The sequence below is a fragment of the Triticum aestivum genome, chromosome 4D (genome assembly GCF_018294505.1).
Source record: "Triticum aestivum cultivar Chinese Spring chromosome 4D, IWGSC CS RefSeq v2.1, whole genome shotgun sequence".
Taxonomy (NCBI): domain Eukaryota; kingdom Viridiplantae; phylum Streptophyta; class Magnoliopsida; order Poales; family Poaceae; genus Triticum; species Triticum aestivum.
This window is the reverse complement of record NC_057805.1, coordinates 203,949,614-203,965,418: the sequence shown is the minus strand read 5'-3', so window position 1 is coordinate 203,965,418 and position 15,805 is coordinate 203,949,614.

The window sequence follows — 15,805 nt, the reverse complement described above, 5'->3', positions numbered from 1 at the left end:
TCCTTCCCGATGCCATCATGAATCTGTCGCCATTGACGTAGAGTCCTCCTTCTTCACACCACTCTCGTGCACTCATACCAAACCCCGTCTACTATAGCGTAGCATTGAAACTAACGTCCCCGGCTTGATAACAGAAAGGTGGATTCCTACCTCATGCATTCTACTCAACTACAAGATTCAATAACACTATTGGGAGGATTGTTGAAAGGGTGCCACTACATGCAAATAAGGTATGAAAAACATGGTCAAAGTGAACTTGCCTGGTAAGTTGATGAAGATAACAACGCTCTCGAAAATAACTTGATAGGACCATACGCAACTCTCCGATGAAATCTATAATAACAAACATGACATTCACATAAGCAAGCATTCTAGCAAGCAAATCTAACAATAATAATAAATAAAAACTCAATAACAAAACCCAATACAAAACAAATAACACATCGAAAGAACTATAAAGAACCTACTAGGAAAACCTTTTGCCTTAACAACAAAAATAGTTTTGTCCTAAGTAAAACTTAACAAAGAAAATACTAAACTAATAATTTTAACAGAAAATAAAATATAAATCAACCAAGTTAACAGAAAGTATTTTTCATAAAGTTTTACTAGCAAAAGGAAACACATAAAAAGCTAAATTAAAACTCTAATTATGCTTAAAACAAAACTAGTAAGAAAAAGAAATAAAACATTTTATTTTTCTATAAATAAAAGTTCACCCTATACCACTACCGAAACAAATCCGAAGTAAAATATAACAGAGGTAAAAATAAATTTTAAAATAATTAAAACAGCAGAAAACAGCGGCAAGTTAAAAATAACTAGCACAATGTTGTTTTCATGAAAAACTAATTTTAGAAAAATCTATAAATACCCAAATTAATTCTACTGATAGGTAAGGTCAAAACAAAGCCGTGCCAAAAAGAATCACTAAAAAAATTAATTCTAGCTCAATTTATAGCAGAAATACTAATCTCACTAAAACTAATATAAAACAATTTTTAAAAACTAAAACATGGCCAAAACTATTTTATACAGAAACTACAGGAAATTTGCAGACTAGAGCAAAAAGAATCAACTAAAAATATTAAATAACCTAAGAGAAACAGATTTTAGAAGACTGAAGCTTTCTGTTTTAAAAACAGGGACGAAAAATAAAACTAAAAAGAAAACATGCGCTACCGAGCTTGGAGGTGCGATCTGTAGCTATCTAATGCTCGGGCGGAAAACAAATAAAATGCATACAGGCTAACAAATAAAACGACCGGTTTGATCTAATCTAACTAAACCGATCTACTAATAAAACCTAACTCTTGGCTAGATCTAATCTGGAGCGTTGGATATCGATCTAACGGATGAAGGGGAACGTGTCTTACAGCGACGTTGACGACGTACAGAGGCGACGGAGCGGCGGTCGGCGTCGAACGGGGCGGCGATTCCGGTGGTCACGGGCATCGGTGGAGTGGCTGAACGGATGCGGTGAAGCGAGGGCGTCGCGGGGGTGGTGGAGTTCGCGCTTGGAGATGACGGAAACGAGCAGGGCGATGGTGACAGCGGTTGGGCGCTCTGCGGCTGCGGTGGTCGGCGTACGAGCTCGGTTTGCCCCCCCCCCTAGTTGACAAGAGAGGGCAAAAACATGTCAAGGGAGTGAGCCTGGGCGATGGTAGTGCGTGGATGGAAAGAGGGGTCGAAGGGGTGCTCACCGGCGTTGGGTGCGCCGATGAACGGCGGCGAGCAGAACGAGATCGGGATGGAGATGGCGGCGGCTGTGGAGGGTTTTACAGAGGGTTTTTGAAGGGGATCGCGAGAAGACGGGTAGGGGTACTTATAGGACGTGTGACTTGGGCGAGCGGAAGAATTTAGCTAGGGTTTTGCGAGGGCGTGGACGCAGGCGTGCGCGAGGCGGCGAAGCGAGATACGCGGCGCAGGTTGTTCGGGAGGAAGGAGATAACACGGTGGGGTCCAGCGGTCAGAGAAAAAAAAGAAAAAGAACAGAGAAAGAGAGAGAGAGAGAGAGAGAGAGAGAGAGAGTTACGTGAGGGAGAGGGAGTTACGTGGGAGAGATCGAACGAGCGTGGGGAGCTGCGCTGGTGGCCTCCTGCGCGGGCGGCTGGGCTGGCGCCTGGCTAGTGGGCTGCGGCCCGGGTGGCTGGGCTTGCTGGCCTGGCGCCCGGCGAAGGCGTTTTTTTTAAATAAAGTCAGAAGGAATATATATATATATATATATATATATAGGGAGAAAATAAAAATACTTTTGTATAGGACATATATATACCAAAATTCCCAGAAAAATAAAATCTAAAAGATGAACTATTTTTCAGAGGCGAAAATAAAACTTTATAAAAACATTGTTTTTAAAAAATTCCAAATAAAACTAAATTTGAATTCAAACTTTTGGCATTGTTTTCTTCTGACATTTTTGGAGTGTCATTTTAACTCCTCTCATACTTTTGAAGAAGTATTTGTTAGGGATTTTTGAACTGAAATTCAAATGCCAATTTGAATCCAAATTCAAGCAAAACTCAAATGCCTCTGAAACTTCCAAATGCCACTCAATTTCACACAATCAGTCACACAACAATCAAACAAACAATCATAAATATTTATTTAATATAACATTCCAAAATTTAGAATTTTGGGATGTTACAAACCTACCACACTTAAAATGAATCTCATCCTCGAGATTCGAAGAGGCTAGGAATAAAAGGTTAGGGTTTGGGGGTCTTCTAGCAAATCCATCGACCAGAGAGGTCTGGGGTGCTACCACACTTAAAAGCAAGGCTATGGTTCTGACAAAATTCATGTTGTCCATCCTTTGGGTTGACGGTGTCGGTCTTCAAATATTCTCTGGAATAACTCTTTCACTGGTGCTCTTCCGGTTGGGGCGTAACCTTTTCCTCAAACACATGTCCTTTCATCCTGGTGAGGTTCTTCCAAGACTGGGTCTTCATATCTGACAGGTATGTCGCCAATACTAAACAACTCTCGAAAATATCATGGTGGTCGACAATTCATGGTTTCTCCTGCAGGAAAATGGTCGGGGTTGGATCTCAGCGTATAACCTACGTTTGGCAGCGGTTGCCTGTACATGGATAAATCGTCCTACCATTCTATGGTTTAAACAAGGTTTGACATCGTCGTCTCTCTACAATGGGTAAGTCACTCAGATTTACCAATCCAAATAACAAGAGCGAATGACAAGAGTAAGTCGGTATGGTGATCAATCCATTCCGCACCCGAATCATTACCTTGTATAAAGTTTAGCGAATCTCGCATTTCTAACACTCGGGCATTCTCACAAGCATTGTAGAATTTCTCTTGTCCTCGAACTGGTTTGGAGTAAATCCTTTGGTTCAGCAAGCCAAACAAAACATCTATCGTTTCTTCACAACTCTCGGGTTTTCGTATCCTCCTAAGAAACGTCTGCGGATTGAATCACAGCTTCTTCCAAATTTCTTCCTTCATCAAGGTTACGTCTGTCCCTTTTCCAATCCTGGGCCTATGGGTTATGGTCCCACTTCAATTCTTGTACAACTTTAACTCATCCTTGGAGTAACTCTTGTTCCATATTACACCTCCTTTAAATCCAATAGTACTCCGTTTCTTCATACCATCAAAAGCAAAACTCTAACTTTTTTTTCCGAACTACAGTCCGTGGAATATATATATTTTCTTATCCATTGGTCTAGTGTTCTTCACAGGGTACTACCACCCTTAAAATGAAATTCACAAATCCATCCATAGACCATATTTCTCATATCCTCGAAAATGGTCAAAATCTTTGTTCATAGAGTAACAACTCAAAAAAATCCACGTATGAAATCATGACACATTAAATTTATTGATTTCATGAATTCATTACAATATCTGAGCACTCATTACATAGCTCAACTCATTGTACTCATGAAAAAACTAAATTGCTTCCTACTACACTTATTATCCATATCAAAATCTCGACTACTCAGCTCCAGCATCCTTGTAGGGACATTCATCAGCATAATGTCCGGCTTCCTTGCATCGAAAGCAAATGACTTCTGTCAAGTCTCGAGGCTTCTTGATGATTATGTATGCTCCTTGGATTTTTAGCTTCTTTTCTGGACATTTATGAGTGTAATAACCTAAATCCTTGCACCTGTAACAAGTGATATGACTGAGGTCCTTCTCTGCAGAAATTGGGTTGTTCTGAGGATGCCTTCATTTTCTCTTCCTGGATTTGTCCGTAATGATTAGAGCTTCTATTTCCTAAGGTTCAAAGTTCACTTCTGTTGTTGGCAAGTCTCTGAGATACTCCTGGCTTTCCTTCGTGCAATACTCTGAAAAATGTCCTTCTTCTCCACATGAATAGCAGGCTTGGGCAAAAAATCTGTTTAGGCCTTCACCATCAGGGTCTTCAATAACTTCCTTCATCACAGGTTCTTCTAAATTTTTCCTGCGGGCTTCTTTCTGCTGCTTCATAACTTCTTGTACCTTGGGGTAAATGTGACACTGAGTAGGGTAGTGTGTAGTTCCTTCACACAGGAAACAAGTAACCTGTCCAATCCGACATTTTTCGGCTGCGTGATTTTCCTCACAATGAGGGCATCCATCCTTGTGTTCCTCCTGGGTGTGTCCTATTTCTCCGCAAATCTTACAGGCACAAGGTTTCTTCTTCGGGTTATCATAGTGCTTCCGGATAAGATGGGACCTCAAGAGAGTCTTCTTGAATTCCTCCCAAGTTCTTGCTCCATTAAATCCTTGTATGGCTTGATGCATTTTCCACTAGGTTGCAGCACTTTCTGTAAAGTACCGAAGAGCATATTGAACCTCATACTCCATTGCAATCAAATTCTTCCCAAATTGATCCTCCATGTCTTGAATCCATAGCTTTGCCTCCAACCGAGTCATCGATCGAGAGAATAGCAGTCTGTCTTCCTTCATCATCTATTGGGTCCAAGGGTTTTGGGATGAGATAGGAGAGAAGAAAAGGGAGAGATACACACAAGACAAACAATAGTTTTGAAGAAACAGGTTTTATTTTGTAGTTGTCGAAAAAACATCAAACAAATGACAGCTCACAAATCATCGCATCTAACGTAAGTATAAAACAAGGGTTTGGTCTTCTAAAGGTCAAATAAATATTGGAATTCTTGAGGGTCTTTAATTTCTTCGAGTCTTTAGAGTCTTCAACGTTGTAGCTTCAATTCTTCAAATGCACGGTGATATCATTTTTACTCTAAAGTAACCATCAGTTGTCCGATACCTTGTCCCTCTTGGAGTCGCTTCAGTTGAATCCTCCGGTGGTAAAAGGGTAAAGGGGTATATTCTAACTATTTGAGGTAAGAGGTGATATTTGATAAAATCAGAAAAGATGAGAAGTACTGAATTCTTTTAGAAATAAAGTTTTAGAGATTTCCTGTCCTAGGGGCTTTCCAGTTTTCTAGGGTCACGTCCTACAGTCAACATGTGCTCTGATACCATATCTGTAGCGACCCGACCTCAGACGGTCAAGCCTCTGTGTATCCGTGCCATCCCTGGATCAGTATGCTAGCACACACAGTACATCAATGTATATATCAAAGTGCAATCACATGTATAAATAACGTAAAACTGATATATACCTCGTATGTCTCAGCGGAAATGAACAATCGGTTGAAGTCCCATCAACACCATCGGCAGGTTGAGTGTAGACCATAACCCTGTACCGTACTCTTACACGTCGGAAGAAAATTATCTGCAACATGAGACGTTGCAGCCGTATAGGTCAGTACATTGAATGTACCGGCAAGATCACTGCAAGAAAAACAGATGATAAACTATACTATATGCAATATGGCTTTGTGGCACTGTATCTGAGTTTTGTTTGCGTAAAAGCTGGCTCTATTTTTCCTACATCAAAGTAATATCAGGAGTCTGTACTACGGAGTTTTCTATCATGACATGGTTCCGCCAACCGATGTCTCATAGCCCAAAATCATCATAAGTTGCCCACAATTATGTTTTCAGTCCGGTGTTGAGAGTTCCGAGATAGATCCAAGTCCAGATGCTCAAATTGTCCGTAACCGGGGACACGGCTAATCGATTAGGTTTTAACCCTCTGCAGAGGTTTGTACACTTTACCCGCAAGATTCGATCCCTCTTTTTACGTTCTCGCACTTCAGGGTGTTTGAGAACAAGATGACCGAAGCATGGTCTTCCAAAGAGTTCCCCTGACCACTGTCCGGTGCTCATCCAATCCTACCGTAGTTCTACATCTGCTAGCACCGTCCTAGCCAGAGTCACCACTAAGGTCAACCAAGCCAGAGCCCATAGTGACTTGCGGTTGCACAGGTAGGCTTTCAGGCATGAAGTATTCTTCCCTCTCTTTGAGTGTGGGTGAAGCTTTCCGCAAGATGTCATGGCGCTTCTCCATGCATCCCGGCCATCCACTGGTTTCTCCAGGGTGCCCGTCAACAGTCCTTCACCCAGTAGTGTGTATTGAATTCTTGTCTCGAGTCTCGAAATCTTGAGGTCTTGGAGTCCTGAAGATGCAGTCCTTGTCGATGCCATCATGAAGTTGTCGCCATTGACGTAGAGTCCTCCTTCTTCACACCACTCTCGTGCACTCATACCAAACCCCGTCTACTATAGCGTAGCATTGAAACTAACGTCCCGGGCTTGATAACAGAAAGATGGATTCCTACCTCATGCATTCTACTCAACTACAAGATTCAATAACACTATTGGGAGGATTGTTGAAAGGGTGCCACTACATGCAAATAAGGTATGAAAAACATGGTCAAAGTGAACTTGCCTGGTAAGTTGATGAAGATAACAACGCTCTCGAAAATAACTTGATAGGACCATACGCAACTCTCCGATGAAATCTATAATAACGAACATGACATTCACATAAGCAAGCATTCTAGCAAGCAAATCTAACAATAATAATAAATAAAAACTCAATAACAAAACACAATACAAAACAAATAACACATCGAAAGAACTATAAAGAACCTACTAGGAAAACCTTTTGCCTTAACTACAAAAATAGTTTTGTCCTAAGTAAAACTTAACAAAGAAAATACTAAACTAATAATTTTAACAGAAAATAAAATATAAATCAACCAAGTTAACAAAAATTATTTTTCATAAAGTTTTACTAGCAAAAGGAAACACATAAAAAGCTAAATTAAAACTCTAATTATGCTTAAAACAAAACTAGTAAGAAAAAGAAATAAAACATTTTATTTTTCCGTAAATAAAAGTTCACCCTCTACCACTACCGAAAAAAATCTGAAGTAAAATATAACTGAGGTAAAAATAAATTTTAAAATAATTAAAACAACAGAAAACTGCAGGAAGTTAAAAATAACTAGCACAGTGTTGTTTTCATGAAAAACTAATTTTAAAAAATCTATAAATACCCAAATTAATTCTACTGATAGATAAGGTCAAAACAAAGCCGTGGCAAAAAGAATCACTAAAAATATTAATTCTAGCTCAATTTATAGCAGAAATAATAATCTGACTAAAACTAATATAAAACAATTTTTAAGAACTAAAACATGGCCAAAACTATTTTATACAGAAACTACAGGAAATTTGCAGACTAGAGCAAAAAGAATCAACTAAAAATATTAAATAACCTAAGAGAACCAGATTTTACAAGATTGAAGCTTTCTGTTTTAAAAACAGGGACGAAAAATAAAACTAAAAAGAAAACATGCGCTACCGGGCTTGGAGGTGCGATGTGTAGCTATCTAATGCTCGGGCGGAAAACAAATAAAATGCATACGGGTTCATCAACTTTCCCTGGGTTAGAAAGTTGATGAACCCAATCCACCATACGCGCGTAGTCATTGCGGCCCCGAGGCAAACCTTGCCGTGCAAGTGTACTACGCATCGCCACACTCATTCCACCATCAATCCACCAAAGCAGGAGTAGGGTATTATGCCTCGCGGTGGCCCGAACCTAGGTAAATTGCTTGTGTGCTCTCTGTCGTGCTGCCATGCGTTAGCCCGTATGCATTTTATTTGTTAGCCCGTATGCATTTTATTTGTTAGCCCTGTAGCTATTTTAGTTTTATTTTTAACCTGGGTAAATTGAGGTGCGATGTGTAGCTATCTAATGGAAATGGCTGCCACTTAATCATCTCGCGGCTTGACCCCGCACTGATTGACAACGTGAGTCGCGTTTGAGTGGTTGGCGGGGTGGTTCTGCCCCGCGAGCCCCGGCAGGCTTTGCCGGGGAGTCTTGGTTGCTTGCTTCTGGTGGTGGCCTCGCCCCTTGCCGGGCTCGCCTGCCTAGCAAGGGAGGCCCTTCTCTTGCCGATATCTTGCTCCTCTGGCTTGATCTTGGTCTCTCTGAGCCGCATGTTGGTTCTTCAAATCTCTTGGTCCTCCAGCACTCTGGCTTGAGCTGGTGCTTCAATCTTGATCTTGTGCCTGTGCACAGTTGGGCAACAGACCCAGGGTTTGTTGCACCGACAGAAGCCCCTGGGCCTGCCCCGAATGCACTGCTGAGTGTCGTCGGGGTAGGCCCTATTGAGTGCACAGGCAGAATAGCTGAAAGGGTTGGCCCCTTGAGGTTTCCATTGCCGCTTCATTAGTCTTGATCTCGGGGCGGTTTCAAATTTCCCCGCGCGTGGCGTCGTGGAAGAACTTGGATCGTGGCTTGCGGATTCTCCTCACCCCACGATCACGTGGGCAAAAACTGCCATCCCACTCGCCCACGTTCCGCATGCACCTCGCCACGTGCTCTGCATGCATTGGGCGTGGTAGGTGGTGGATGTGGAGGACACGGGGAGGAGCGCTATAGCTAAAACCCGAGCGTCGATGGTTGGGGCAGAGGGGCGGCCTCGGCCCTCAGAGTCATAGTGGGTGGAGAGAGGCCATATTGGAGGAGAGCGGCAGCCGTTTCCCGTAGAAGGGGCTAGCCCCTGCCCCGTTTCCATATAAAGAGGGCCCTGGGCGGTGTTCTCCAGCACACACTTCTCCTTCTCTTCCGTGATCCTTCTCATATGGCCATGGTGCGAGGGCGAGGGCATGGTGGAGCTCCGGTGGCGGCGACGAGGGCTTCTTCCCCTGGACCCTGAGGCAGCGGAATCGTCCGCAAGGAGGGAAGGAAGGGGTGTGGTCGTGGTTGCTGCGGTGCTTGAGGAGGAAGAGGACAGTGCGGTGCCCTGGTGGTGCCTCCGCCGGCGGCTCCACCCCCGATGGAAGGCCATGTCGGGGACCAACCTCGAGAGTTCATCATCAGGCTGTATAAGCCCCTGCGCGGTCGCCTTCGTCTTCCAACCTTCTTCGCGCGGGAGATGGAGCTCGAGCAACCGCGCGCCCTGAGGCTACACATGAGGGGTTGTGGGGATGGAAGCACGAGGGTTGATGTCGATTTCCCCGCCCCTCATGTGATGTACCTTCGTCGCGGCTGGAAGACCTTTGCCCGTGCCCATAGCTTTTCAGAGGGGCACATTCTCCATCTCAAATTAATGGAGAGTGGCCTTCTCTCCGTCAAGATCTTCAAGCACTCGGGAGGCCGCTTGGGGTGCTGCGTGGAGAGCTCGACCGACGACGAAAGAGGAGCGAAAGCGACGAGGAGGACAGTGACGGTGATGACGACGGCAGCGGGCGAAGGAGCGACAACTCGGACTCCGTCTGATCGTCGCCCGCACCATCTTCATCAGGCGGCGGCACCATCATCTGCATCTCCTCCCCGGCAATGTGATTTGCCAGGGAGTTGGATGCAGAGGTGCGGATGGTGCTGCCGGGCTCCTCCAGCAGCCTTCCAGCTGGACCCCAGCAGGCTTCCTCTCGGGCTGCAACTCCGTTAGCCATGCCGAGTCCTGCTGGCCCTAGTGACGGTGGTTGACGGGGCCGCCTTCCGCCGTGCTCTTCATCGAGGAGTTCCCTCGTGCTTCCGCTCCCCTCGGGCTACCTCTCCTGGAGCCCGATGAGAGGGGGCCGGACCTTCGCTCAGGCGCTCCTTTTGCCCTCCTCGCCTTCGACGGCTGCTCCTAGGAGGAGAGGGACAAGAAAGGGCATCACAGAGCACTTATCTTTTTTCAATCTTAAATCTGTCGGCAACTGCCAAATTTTAATTCAAATAATGTAATTTCTCGAGTCCATCTTTGCGTTCTATAATGCTTGTACTTGTTTTAGCATATGAATGAAAAAGATGAACCTTGTCGGGAACCCGTGCATGTATATGTCCATGCAGAGGTGGAGTGCCTCTTTAATGTAAATAAACGAGTTTCCCCGGCGGGATATCCTGCCGGCACCCTCTTTTGTCTGCCGGAGAGCTCCGTCTGCCGGGGAACAGACAGAGGGGCCAGCCCCCCACCAACTCCTTTTCACCAACGACTACTGCGACCATCCTGACTGAAGCAACGTTCGAGTCATGGATGGGAGCACCTAAGTTTCAAAAGAGAGGCGAGGTTTCCTCATGCAAAGTTATAGCTTTACAGAACACTAATGGACAAGAGGTAAACTTATCTGTTTGGCTTTGCCGGGGATCGCGGTGTCGTGCAATCTTCTCGTCCTTTGTCAAAGTCAAGTTCACGACAGGAACCTGCAACTCCATGTAGATAAGAAAAAATGCAGGGTGCAATCCTATCTATATGCATATGCAAATGCTGTGATATGCTTATGAAGTGATCTGGGTGTGCTCGTACATGCATGCAATCTTAGTTGGGGCCCCCTAGAGTGCTTCTTTATTTTCTCTTGCACGGGGTCATCGCCCCGGCTTTGTACAAGGGGTTACATGCAGCTGAGGCAAGGCCTGTACAAAAGGGTGGCTGCCGGGTAGTGCCCAGCAACCTCGCGCCTTACGGGTAGTACTTACGGAGATGCTCAATATTCCATGAGTTTTGCAACAATATGCCATCTCCGGTCTCCAGACGGACTGCGCCAGGTCTGGTGACTCATACCACCCAGTAAGGGCCTTCCCACTTCGGTGACAGCTTGTTTGTACCCTTGGCGGACTGAATGCGCCTAAGGACAAGGTCACCTTCCTCAAAACACCGGGCATGAACCTTGCGGCTGTGATAGCGACGCAGGGCTTGCTGGTAGCGTGCAACACGCGTAGCAACCCGGAGACGTTTCTCCTCGAGTAGCACAGCGTCATCACACCGGTGCTGATCTTGCACTACTTCATCGTAGGCAAGCACTCGAGGGGACCCATAAATGAGTTCCATGGGGATAACTGCTTCTGCCCCGTAGACCAGGGAGAAGGGAGTCTACCCGGTAGCTCAGTTAGGTGTCATTCTGAGGGACCAAAGAACTACCGACAACTCCTCGATCCACTGCCTGCCATGCTTCTGCAGCATATCGAAAGTCCTTGTCTTGAGTCCATGAAGCACTTCAGCGTTCGCCCTCTCAGCTTGTCCATTGCTCCGGGGGTGTGCCACAGAAGCGAATGATACCTTGCATCCGAGGGCATGAACGTATTGCATGAAGGCGTGGCTCGTGAACTGGGTGTCGTTGTCAGTGATGATCCTTGCCGGAACTCCGAAACGACACACCAATTCTTTCAAGAACTTGGTAGCTGACTGAGCAGTCACCTTTCTCACGAGAGTCACTTCCGGCCACTTTGTAAACTTGTCGATGGCAACGAACAAGAATTCAAAGCCCCCGATTGCTCGGGGGAAGGGGCCGAGGATATCGAGCCCCTAGACCGAAAATGGCCATGATAGAGAGATTGTGTGAAGGGCTTGGGCAGGCAAGTGTGTTCTTTTGGAGTGGAACTGGCAGGCTTCACATGTCGTGACGAGCTCAACTACATCTTGGAGGGCTGTGGGCCAATAGAATCCTTGCCGGAATGCTTTCCCAACTAACGCCATTGATCCAATGTGTGAGCCGCACATTCCTCTGTGAATCTCAGCCAGCCGTTCCTTTCCCTCCTCCCTGCGGACACACTTCATTTTCACACCGTTGGGCCTTCTTCTGTACAGAGTGTCATCGACAAACTGATACATACTGGCCCGGGCTACTTTCTCAGCTTCATATTGGTCGCCGGGAAGCTCTCCGGTTTGGAGGAAGTGGAAGATGTGCCTTGCCCAAGTTGGAGCCTGGGGCTCGGCAACGAGGACTAGCAGCACCTCCTCGGCTGCGGGAGCACCAGCCTCGTTCACGGGGTCCATAGGCCTGGCTGGAGGGGGTGGTCCGGCAGGTTGTGAGGAGTTGTTTCCGGCAGGGTCTCTGCCAGGAGAGGATGGCTCTGCCGGGAGAGGCTTACCGTAGTCCAACTTTCTCCTTTTTCGGGCCATTGTGGCAGGTGACATAGAGGGTTGAGAGAGATGGAGAACAAAAGTTCCTGGTTCCACAGGAAGCTTCTGCGCAGCACACTTTGACAGGTGATCAGCTATGATGTTTTCCGCATGGGGTACGTGCTCTGTTTGCAACCCATCAAAGTGCTCCTCCAATCTCCTCACTTCCTCGACATATGCTTCCATCAATGGACTTTGATAATCCTTCTTGACTTGTCTCACCACAAGTTGTGAATCTCCTCGAATGATCAACTTCTTAATTCCCAATTCTGCTGCAATCCTGAACCCGACAAGGAGCCCTTCAAACTCAGCTGTATTGTTGGTGGCTTCTTCCCGGGCAAAGTGCATTTGGACGACGTACTTTAAGTGCTCCTCGGAGGGGGCAACAAGAAGCACGCCAGCCCCTGCACCTTCTAGGGAAAAAGCACCATCAAAATACATGATCCATTCTTGGGGTGATTCCTTGCTGGGGAGAGCTGTTTCTGTCACTTCCTCATCAGGGGTTGGCATCTATTCTGCAATAAACTCTACCAGTGCCTTGCTCTGAATAGTTGATGTGCTCTCAAACTTCAAACCAAAGCTGGATAACTCCAAAGCCCACTCCACTATTCTGCCAGTAGCCTCAGGGTTTCGAAGTATCCTTTGCAACGGAAAATGAGTGACAACCATAATGTCATGGGCTTGGAAGTAGTGGCGCAGTTTCCTTGTGGCCATGATGAGGCCAAAGATGAACTTTTGCACACCAGAATACCTCGATCTAGCCCCTTGTAACAAGGAGCTGACGAAGTATACTGGGCGCTGCACCACTTTCTTCCTTGTCGTGTCCTTGGGGTTGCTATTGTTGCCATGCTCACTACTGTTCTGATCATTTTCCGACTCTGCCGTGACATGGCCACTTTCTGCCTCATCCGTCTCTCGCTGTGCTACCAAGGCCGCACTGACCACTTGGTTGGTTGCCACCAAGTAAAGCAATAACGGCTCTTGGGGTTTGGGTGCAACCAAGGTGGGCACAGACGATAGGTAAGCCTTCAATTCTTGCAGAGTTGCATCTGCTTCCGGGGTCCACTTCATAGGCCCTGCTTTCTTCAAAATTTTGAAGAACGGCAGGGCACGCTCGGCAGACTTGGAAATGAATCTGCTTAGCGCGGCAACACATCCCGTCAGGCGCCTTACATCCTTAATTGTCCTTGGCGCTTGGATCTGCTCAATGGCCTTGATCTTGTCGGGGTTAGCTTCAATCCCCCGATGGGACACGAAGAATCCAAGTAGCTTGTCGGAGGGAACACTGAATACACACTTCTCCGGATTAAGCTTCAAGTTGATCTTGCGCAGATTAGCAAACGTCTCCTCCAAATCCTGGATAAGGGTGGCCTTATCTTTGGTTTTGACCACGGTATCATCCATATAGGCTTCCATATTTCTGTGCAAATGTGGCTCACAACCAATCTGGACTGCTTTAGCAAAAGTGGACCCGGCACTCTTTAATCCGAAAGGCATGCGGACAAAGCAGTACGTACCACATGGAGTGATGAATGATGTATTCTCCTCATCTTCTTTGGACATGAAGATCTGGTGATATCCGGAGTATGCATCCAAAAAGGAGAGCAAATCGCAACCTGAAGTGGAATCCACGATCTGGTTGATGCGCGGCAAGGGGAATGGGTCCTTTGGGCAAGCCTTGTTGAGATCTGTGAAATCAATGTAGAGCCTCCATTTCCCATTCGCCTTCTAGACCACCACTGGATTTTCCAACCACGTAGGGGGTAGTACTCCTCTGACCAAACCAGCTGCCTCTAATTTCTTGATCTCTTCGGCAATGAACTGCTGCCACTCCAAGGCCTGCTTTCGGACTTTCTGCTTGACAGGTCGGGCGTGTGGACGGACAACAAGGTGGTGCTCGATTACCTCTCTGGGAACACCGGGGATATCACATGGTTGCCAGGCAAACACATCGATATTCGCCCGTAGGAAGGCAACAAGCGCGCTTTCCTATTTGTCATTAAGGGTGGCGCTGGTAGTGAAAGTATCATCAACGCTAGTCAGCCCTGTTGGGACCTTCTTCACTTGGGGTGCAGCAACCTTGGATCTCTTGTTGTTGGAACACTCTGGCACATCATCAATGGTTGTCGTGCACCCGGAGGGGGCATGCTTCCCGGACTCCTTGCCGGAGGCCCTACAATCCTTCTTATTTCCTTTGCTTTCCTTGGTGGGAGCTGTTTCTGCCGGAGCCTCTGCCGCGAATGCATCCTGGTACATCTTGTCCACGCAGATAATTGCATCCTTCTTATCTGATGGGATAGTGATGACTCCGAGTGGCCCAGGCATCTTCAAAGTGTTATAAGCATAGTGAGATGCTGCCATGAACTTAGCCAGGGCCGGGCGTCCCAGAATCCCATTGTACGGCAGGGGGAGATCAACCACATCAAACACAATCTTCTCGGTCTGATAGTTCAGTTCTCCGGCAAACGTCACCGGCAACATAATCTTCCCCTTAGGATGGCTCCTGCCGGGATTGACTCCTTGAAACGTGTTGGTAACCTCTAGCTCTTCTTCTCCTATCGGAAGCTTGTTGATGACTGCTGGGGAAATCAGATTCAACCCGGCCCTGCCATTGACTAACATCTTTGTGACCTTGAGGTTGCGTATTGTTGGGGAGACCAACAATGGCAAATACCCTACCACTGTGGTGCGGCCAGGGTGGTCCTCCTCATCAAAGATGATGGGCGTGCGGGACCACTTGAGCGGCTTTCGGGCCTCTGGCGCTGGTTCCACGGCATTGACCTCTCGAGCCCATCGCTTGAGTTAGCGATGAGAGGTGTGCAAAGTGCACCTCCATCAATGCATAGGGCATCAGTGGCCTTCTGAAATTCTTGCTCACTAGTTTCCTCTTCATTCCCCTCATCACTCACATCATCACAGATCTCCTTCTCTTGGCCCCTGGCAGGTTTTCCTTGGTTCCGATAGGGCTTGCCGGGGCGATTTGCTTCACCGCCTCGGCGCTTACCGCCAGCAGCATTCTGACCTCTCTCCTTATCACGCTTATCATACTCTGCTCTCTGTTTCTTGATGAGCTGCTCAACCTGATAACACTCCTGGAGGTTGTGGTCTTTGGTCCGGTGGATCTTGCAGTACGACCCATCACCTTTCCCAACTTTTTCCACGGCAGCGGCTTCCCAGCAGGCAGCGCACGCGGCAGCTTCCTTGCCGGGGGCCTCAACCTTGGCCTTCTTGCCGGTACTAGGTGTGCCCCAACATTCTACAGTCATCACTGCCTTATCTCTTGGCTTCTTGTTGTGTTTCTTGCCCTTTCTTTGACTGGTTGATTCATCCTCATCCTATGAATCAACATTGATCCAAGGCGACACGCGCGTCTCCCTGCCGCCTATCCTCCGGGGCTCGACGTTGGCCTAGACGTGCTCGAGGGTCAGAAGAGGCCATCGAGACATCGTCGGGGTCTTGATTCTGCTGTGCCCGCGTCGACTGCCGTGGTGGAGACTGCACCATGGGGACAGCCCCCTCTGTTCGTCCAGCAGTGCGGATGGTTGCTGTCACCTGGGGAGGTCGTGGTGGGCCAGCTCATCGCG